An 8,938-nucleotide genomic window follows, 5' to 3' on the forward strand; every position below is an offset into this window, starting at 1 on the left:
CCGTTATTTCGAGTTTAAGAAAACGGTTTTAATAATTGTAATAGGAATTGATCAAAATTTCGATATTTTAAGACAAATTCAACAGCAATTTTGAGGGGGTTGAAGGCTGATGTGTGAAGTCATTGGAAGGGGGGGGGGGTGGGGCTTTTTGTCATGACGTGTGACGGAGGGAAGGGGGGGGGGGAGATAAAAATTGTCAAAAAAAGCGTGACGTGATTTATGGATGACCCCATAGTTCCAATGTTGTGTAGTGAACAGGATTAGGTAAAAAGATTAGTGCATTTGCAATTTTTGTAACTAAAAATATCGAAAGAATTTAAGTAAGTTTACAGCTACACTAACCCACCTACCTACCTTGTAAAAGAATGTAAGTACAATGTTAGCTACACTAACAACGGCCTACTTACTTACTATATAAAAAAAAATAATTGAGGATTTTTACTTAGAAAATAATATGAAAATGTGGCGTCGCTCTATTTTTAGACGCTGTCGAACAGTCAATTTGAAAAGAAACGAAACTAAAGTTTCCCCGATAAAGTGAGTAAAAAAGGTAACAATTGTTTGTTTATATATAGCAGTGAACAGTGATTAAAGTTGATATGTCAGTATAACTAACACTCTTAGTGTTTTTAATGTAATTGGTAGTGTATGAGATACCTATAAGAAACAGTTTCAGTTTCAATTTTTCTTTTTTTGTGCTAGTAAAACAGAATCAATTCATGTTTTTCCGATATTAATTTACACTGCAATGTCTGCCAGATTTTCATCCTCGAAGGTAACCAAATGTAAGTTAGGCAGTTTAGTTTACATGTGGAAGTTTTTTAAATTCGTGCCTTGTCTTATTTTAATAATTTCATTTTCTTTTGCAATTATTTAATTGTGCTTAAATAATTAACTGTATCATGATAGTGCTAAATATAAAAACCTTGATTTTTTTTTTACAGAAATAAAGCTTGTTTTACGATTTTTTTCAAAATTAATGCTAAGTATGCGATTTTTATTTTCTTGATGAGTGCCATTAAAACAGCATTTCGTGAGCTACATTTTAAACGACATTGATTAAGAAAGTAATTGTCTTGCCGCATGATTGTCCATAAAACTGGTCCAAAGCTTTAGTGTACTGAAATTTGTGTTAATTACAGTGAGGAAGCTAGTAACCAGTTGGTTAAACAGGTAACAGATTTTTATAGCCACACATTTTTTTTGTTAAATTTTACGTAGATTTGGGTTTTTGTTAATTTAGTTTAGTAATTGTTGGGAAAAATGTATCCCCATATATATTGAATTCTTTTAATTTGTTATGTGGTTAATAAATAATGTAATCCTTTCAATAATTTTTACAGCCTACAAACTAACAGTGTACAGACACGATTTACTACCATTTTACTTATTAATTTATTAATTAATATCATCTTGACAACAATGTACATGATTAAAAAATGGCTCATAAAACACATTATATATACACAATTATAATCTGTGCTTCAACATTGCGTTTTTCCTACTGTAAACTACTATTTTACTTTTGATACCGCACTGTATTCTCGAACCTCGTGACAAAGACAAACTCGGAAAATAACAGCTCAAAAAAAAAAAAATGCACAATAGGACAAGTTTTTCGACACTTCGTCACGCCTACCAGCCGCTACCTTGTATTCAAGTCACGATCCAACAAAATAAACATAGTCGTGGCACATTTCAGTGACTCTGACACACCACCCCTCCCTCTTAATCAGTTTTAAATAATCGCTCACACAGTAAACATTCTGGAGAAGGGGAAAAATTATGTAACATAAAAGGGAGAAAACTGCTTAAATATTCTATCTTTATAAAGTCGGTTATGTCCCCTTACCAAGTATATTTATCTATCTATTTTCTATCTTCTATCTAAATATATAAAAAGCAATGTATGTTTGTGTGTGTGTGTGTGTGTGTGTGTCTGTTTGTCTGTTTGTCTGTTTGTCCTTTATGCATTACTACACCTCTTATCACATTGCCGTGAAACTTTGGGAAGTTGTTGTCAATATTTCTGGTGAGGTTTGTGTGAAAAAAAAATCAAATTCGCAGCTGTGGCGCCCCTTCAGGGCGCGATTTGTTTTTCTCTATATACGGTATATAAAAATAAAAATCGATTTTGGTTTGACACCATTCATCCGATCGCCATCAAACTTTGATTAGTTTATTAGAACACTTTGGGGAAGGCTTCTGTAAAAAATCATTTTTAATTTCAAAAGGGCGGCGCCACGGGAGGGTGCGATTTTTCTCTATATACCGTATATAAAAATAATAAAAGTGAATAGCCGTGACACCGTTCACACGATCGCCATGAAACCTTGGGAAGTTGTTGAGAATATTCCTCGGAAGGTTTCTGCGCCAAAAACATTTTTAAATTCGCAGGGGTGGCACCTGGCAGGGCGCGATTTGTTTTTTCTCTTTATACGTTATATAAAAATAAACGTCGATTGCGGTTGCACGGCGTTATTCCGATCGCCATCAAAATTTGGGGAGTTGATTTCAACACTACAGGGAAGGTTTCTGTAAAAAAAATCTTTTTTTTTTAATTTCGCAAGGGCGGCGCCACGGAATGGTAGTTTTTTTCTCCATATACAGTATATAAAAATAAAATACTATTGCGGTTTTACACAGTTTATACCCGGTGCCTTAAAACAAGGGAGTTGATGAATACTCCCGAGAAGGTTTCTGGGGTGTGAATAGGGGTGGGTGGGTGATGGGAAGGGGGATTTAATTTTGCATGGGCGCCCCTCCCCCCCCCCCGGCAGGATGCGATTTGGCGCCCTGATCTTTCCCTTGAGCGCTATGGTGAATACGTTCGGTCTAAACAATATAACAGACAATGGATAGGATGTGGCGTTACAAACGCTTACTAAATTGAATCAGGCGTGTCCTCTGGCGCCCTTGTAGGGTGCGATTAGGCTGCAAATAAAAATGTCTGTTTCGTCCCCCCAAGGCTCACATGGGCCGCTGAGGGCCATGTAATACGTTTTATTTTAATAATCAGAAAAATTAACCAAGGTTAGATTATTAACTGGGATGTTTCTTTTTGTCCGTAAAAAAATCCAAACAGTTTCGTCACTTTGCGATTTGATGCAATTAGCACCTATTTTTAGACAATCCAAATAGAAATTGATATGGAGCATCTAATAATAGACCATTAGTAACGCTCAACATATTGCATCAGTCACACTTATGTTTAAAACTCGTCAAATATTTTTTTACGTGTTAAAGAAAGAATCCTGTTCATTTGTGTCACTTTAGCTAATGACGCAATCTGCATCATTGTTAACAGGATGCTATTTGGCACGATGGGGTACTGTTAGTTTTAAGGAGCCAGGGGCCGTACGCGGCACCTATGCACCTATGCGGTAGTGTAATCGGGGGGGGGGGGGGGGGGAATGCTCCTGAGAGCGCCACTCTACGTCCCTGACACATAAGTGGTCACCGAAGTGTGTTCTATCTCAATATTTCGTTAAGTGATTAATGTACACTCAAGGTTTTCATGCGGTAGTGTAGGTAAACCTCTTGTTCCGGTACTTATGATCCAAGCACAGGAATTGTTTACATTTAAATAACTCGCTTTTAGAAAACAAGGTCACGAGTCTAAGAATATAGATTCTAGGATTGGTAACGCATGGATGAAACCCTTATATATTTCGATGACTTTCTTCTATTTCCGCGGCAACGCGCGGGGACGTGTACACTAGTTAAATATAAAATCACTTTCTGTCAAAATAAAGGGACAAAACCCAGTGGAAATTCACACCAGCTCCATCCCTCTGTAACTAGATTTCTAGTTGCATGGGTACTAACTACTAACATTGTATTATTTTTTACGTCTTGGTCATATCATGCTTTTAATATTGATTTTTCTCTTATTATTAAATACTTCTATATTTGCAACACGTTTTTTTTTATGACATTTTAAAACTCGTCTTATATCAAAATATTATGTTCATTCCTATCTCATTATTAATACCTCACGAATTGTCACTAACAAATATTTGACGTTGTTAAACACTTTTTACTTTCTCGTATATACGAAATATAGAGAAAGTCTTGTAATCGTGCAAGATAACATCTCACTGATACGGAAAAACATAATTTTGCAATCTTGTCCGTATGTCTGTGTGTGTGTGTGTGTGTGTGTGTGTGTCCGTGTGTAAACACGATAACTTGAGAACCGTTACAGCTAGGTTGATGAAATTTAATATATAAGTATTTTATCAAAATCGTAGATCCTGATCAACTTTTGAGCGATTTCCGATAACCGGAAGTGGTCCTTTTTCTATTTTGAATTTTTCAAAAGCCTATAACTTGAGTACTATTTCAGATAGATAAATGAAATTTGATATGTAAGTAAAAGATCTAATTTTCTACCTTCTGTCAAATTTTGAGTAATTTCCGTTGACCGGAAGTACTTATTTACGCTATTTCCGATTTCTCGAAAATCGCATGTAAATTTATAAAGTACTTATAATATTGCGCACTATTATACACATCTTTATATAGCGTTCACTTGGTGTGCATTTCTTTTTTCTACGAGATTATATTCTATTTTTAAAAAATTGAGTATTTAAAATGTATTAAAAATCATGTCCAGAAGTCTATATCCCGAGTTGCCATCACTCCCGGTTTTTTTTAATGTATGTAAATAAGAAAAAAAGTTTGATTTTATTATTTTAAAATGAAAAAAAACGCTTAAAACGATCAGTTTTATAGTAAGATTGATGCACATCCTATTGTCTTACCATCTGGTGATGACAATCTCGTATCGAAAGATGGCGATGGTGTTGTCAACAATATTTGACGCCGACAACCACTACGATGTCCTAGGGCTGTAAATTGGCTACGTGTAAGATGACTAAGTTAACGTTGAGTAAGTGTAAGCTGACTAATTGTAAGATGACTAGGTGTAATATGACTTATTGTAAGTCGAAAAGGTGTAAGATGATTAAGTGTAAGGTGACGAAATGTACGGTCACTAAGTCTAAAATGACTAGGTGTAAGATGACTAAGTGTAAGATGACTAAGTGTAAAATTTCTAGGTGTAAGATGACTAATTGTAAGATGACTAGGTAAAAGATGTCTAAGTATAAGATGACTAAGTGTAAGATGACTAGGTGTAAGTTGGCTAAGTGTAAGATGACGAGGTACAAAAGACTAAATGGAAGATGACTAAGATAAAGATGAATTGTTGTAAGATGACTAAGTTTAAGATTTCTAGGTGTAAGATGACTAAGTGTAAGATGTCTAGGTATAAGACGACTAAGTGTAAACTTACTAAGTGTAAGATGAGAGGTGTGAGATTACAGTGTAATACGACAATATGTAAGATGACTGTAAGACGACTAAGTGTAAATTGACTAAGTGTAAGATGACTAGGTGTAAGATGACGAGGTGTAAGATCACTAAGTGTAAGATTGCTAAGTGTAAGATGGCTAGATGTAAGAAGACTAAGTGCAAGATGTCTAAATGTTAGCTGACTAGGTGTAAGATTACTATGTGTAAGATGAATATTTGTAAGCAGACAAGGTGTAAGATGACTATGTGCAAGGTCACTTGATGTAAGATGACTTAGTGTAAGATGACTAGGTGAAAGAGGGCTAGGTGTAAGATTACTAGTCATCGCTATAGATTTTGGAACCATAAAAGTAAACACTTCACATGTCGTGCTTTTTACTTGCATCGCAGTGTCTTATTATAAGTAATTGAGTAGGGTTTGTTTATATAACGACTTAAATTTATTTTATAATTGCCATTGTTTTTATTCTTTTGAATAACGTAAGGATAATATTAAATACACGCACATTGCTAATACCTGTTAACCAGATCAATGTCAAATAGCATTAATACTAATAGTTTCGCTGTCTCTCTATGTATCTATCTGTCTGACAAGAACGCTCTAGAGAAAACACAAGGAATTTAAAAACCTGCATAGTAATTCGAAAAACGAAGTATGACGTCGACACATTTAGCATAGAGTAGAAAATAATCTCAAACCCAGAGAGTGCTCACAGTTATATGACGTCATTGATTTTCGCGTTAACATTGAATAAAAAGGAAATGTTGTCTAATCTTAATGGTTTGCGTGAAGAGTTTCTTGCATACAGTTCTTCGTGTAGGGGCGAAGCCCCACCCCCCGCGTAAGAACGTCTGAGCCCCCCCCCTCCCCAACTCAAAAGAAATTTCTTCATCGATACTCTATAATAAAATTACCGCCTAATTAATGTGTCTAATCTAAAAAGTGGTTTTCTCGCAATTTCTTTAATGCAATTCTTCGCGTAGTGGCTAAGCGCGACACCAGTGTTTCTTTCAGACTTTTTCCTCCCCGGAGAGCGGTGGGGGTACTTGAAATTTTCGGGGGCGGGGGTAAAATTTTCGGGGAGGGGGCGGACACTGGAAAAAGTATATAGATCTAATTATATTTCGTTGAATGGGACGGTAGACATGTTTTTTTGGGGGGTGGGGGTGGGGTGGGGGTGGGGGGGTGGGTGGGGGTGGGGGTGGTGTGTGGGGTGTGGGTGGGTGTGGGGTGGGGGGGTGGGGGTGGGGGGGGGGTGTGTGGGGGGGGTGGGTTGGTTTTAGTTTAGAGAAAAGAGACAGCACTATCAACCTAGCGCCCGGTGTATCCTTCCTCAACGGGCCATTTTTCTCGTTTTCATTTAGATTCCTAGAAAAAGTGGATACATGTTAATAATAATAGGGTTAAAAAAATGTAATTAAACTGTTTTATAATTTTCCAAGGGAGGTAATTTAAAAATAAATTCAACTCACGCTAATAAAAACTGTGAACGAAAAATCTGCAGACCTTCTAGAAGGAATTATTGTTGCAATAATATAATTAGCAGAATGTGAATGCAAATTATGCGGATATATAAGAGGACATTATTGTTAGAACATTATAATTAGCATAGATTGATAAAAGGCAATCTTTTATTTATTTTATTTCGGTTTGCGGACAGGCTGGGGTTTTTATAGTCGTTCACTGAATGAGGCACATCCGCCGGTGCTCGGGCAGAGTGCGATTTGGCGCCACGGGCTAGACTGTGAGCAAGATGAGTTTATTTTTGCATTTAAATTGTGCTTATGTTACGAGTGCTGTGTTTATGATTTCATTTTTTTGCGCTTGTTTTTTCTTTTGTGTTAATGTGTTGCGTTTGTATTTTTGTTTGTATTTTCATTGTGTTTGTTGACATTGGGATTGTATTTTCTTTTGTGTTTGTGTTTTCTTTTGTGTTTGTTTTGTGTTTATGTTTTCTTTGCGTTTGTGTTTTATTTTGGATTTGTGTTTTCTTTTAGGTTTTTTTTTCTTTTGGGTTTGTGTTTTCTTTTATGTTTGTGTTTTTGTTGTTGGTACATTAAAAAAGATTTACCGTGGCGGAGCACGAGTATGCAGCTACTGCTAATATAATCACAATACCTTCAATAGGCCTATCTGCATTACTCTAATTATTCTATGCCCATGTCAGTATGTTGCATGACCACCCGCAGCCCGGGGTTTAAATAGACTATATACCGGACTTGAATTGAGCAACTCTCTTTTAAGTGGCCCTTTCCGTCGAGTGTTGTTATCTTTATAATTTATTGTGCTGCTTATTTTTAGAATACCTATAGGTAAAAGTAGTGCAAAGTGGGATATCATATAGACCCCTGACTAAAACATTAGTATGTTCTTTTATGTATCTCATAGTTTTCCAATCATTTAAATTTGCAAATGTTTCAGAGTTTGACTTAGGCATTTGCACTCTCGATAGAAGCGTTAGACCTCTATGACACAATACTTTCTCTAAAATCTTTATACAAAAAAAAACTATCAGTAAAACAATTATTACTAGTTGTTGAAGCCACTGATGATGTGGACTTTACAAAACTCAATTAGAACAAGATAGAAAAAAGATAAACATAATGAGACATGGCATCAATATACGTGTAATATGTTTAAGTTAAGGCGTGACAATGAAATAATAGAAGAAAGAAGGAATAGACTTGAAAATGCAAGGGCCGATAAAAACGTGATGTAGAAAACATCTAAAAAAAAACAGCATCCGCTGCTAGAGAATATAAAACAAACTTTTGATTTAGAAACGTCACAGGAAACAGAAAATAGGCTGAAATATAATAATAATAGAACAAAAATAAACTTGAGGAAGGAAATGTCAAACGAGAAAAACAGTTGCAGGAGTCAATGCGTGATGAAGGCGTTATAAAGGAAATGTGTGAATGACAGCGATCGACGGCAACGAACATAAGTGTAAAAAATAACCACTATTTTTAAGGATAGAAAAAGACGGGTTGATTTTTTTGAATTACACCTGAAGGTTACAAACAAACACAAACCAGTGACAAACATAGACGAAATAAATCGGTTTGCAGATATGGTCAATGTATAAAGTGGAGTAAAAAAATCTGATGTAATGTGTTGTGAAGGAGATAAAGTTTGTATAACATCCAATTTGTAGCCTACCGACAGTACCTCAAAAGACGCACAATATATTGCATGCTTATTTCATCCAATGTTAAATGCGAGTATTGCTATCATTCTTGTTGGAGTTTAGTCACGTTTCCGATTTCTTTAGACCCGGGGAGAAAAATAAAGATTTGCTAACAGAAGGGTATTAACGACTGCTTCATTTAGAATTTAAATATAAACCCAAGCATTAATCCCATCATCTCTAATATGGGTCGTCAAAGCAACATTATGTGATGCAAGTTATAGTTAATGCAAGGACCATTTCCAAATTTGAACTACGTGTGAAAAATTAGTAACGAGATCTTTTCGATTATTATTATCAAAAGGCAACAGAAACTCACGCAGACAGGTAATCAAAAATGTCGAGGCAGGATGTGGTCGAGATAATGTTTTTGTACGGTTCTGTTGGTAAAGGAAAGAATTATTTAATAAACGTATTGCTGGTCAAAG

This window comes from Physella acuta, unplaced genomic scaffold (genome assembly GCF_028476545.2).
Source record: "Physella acuta isolate Inbredline_101_S28 unplaced genomic scaffold, ASM2847654v3 ptg000150l, whole genome shotgun sequence".
NCBI lineage: Eukaryota > Metazoa > Mollusca > Gastropoda > Physidae > Physella > Physella acuta.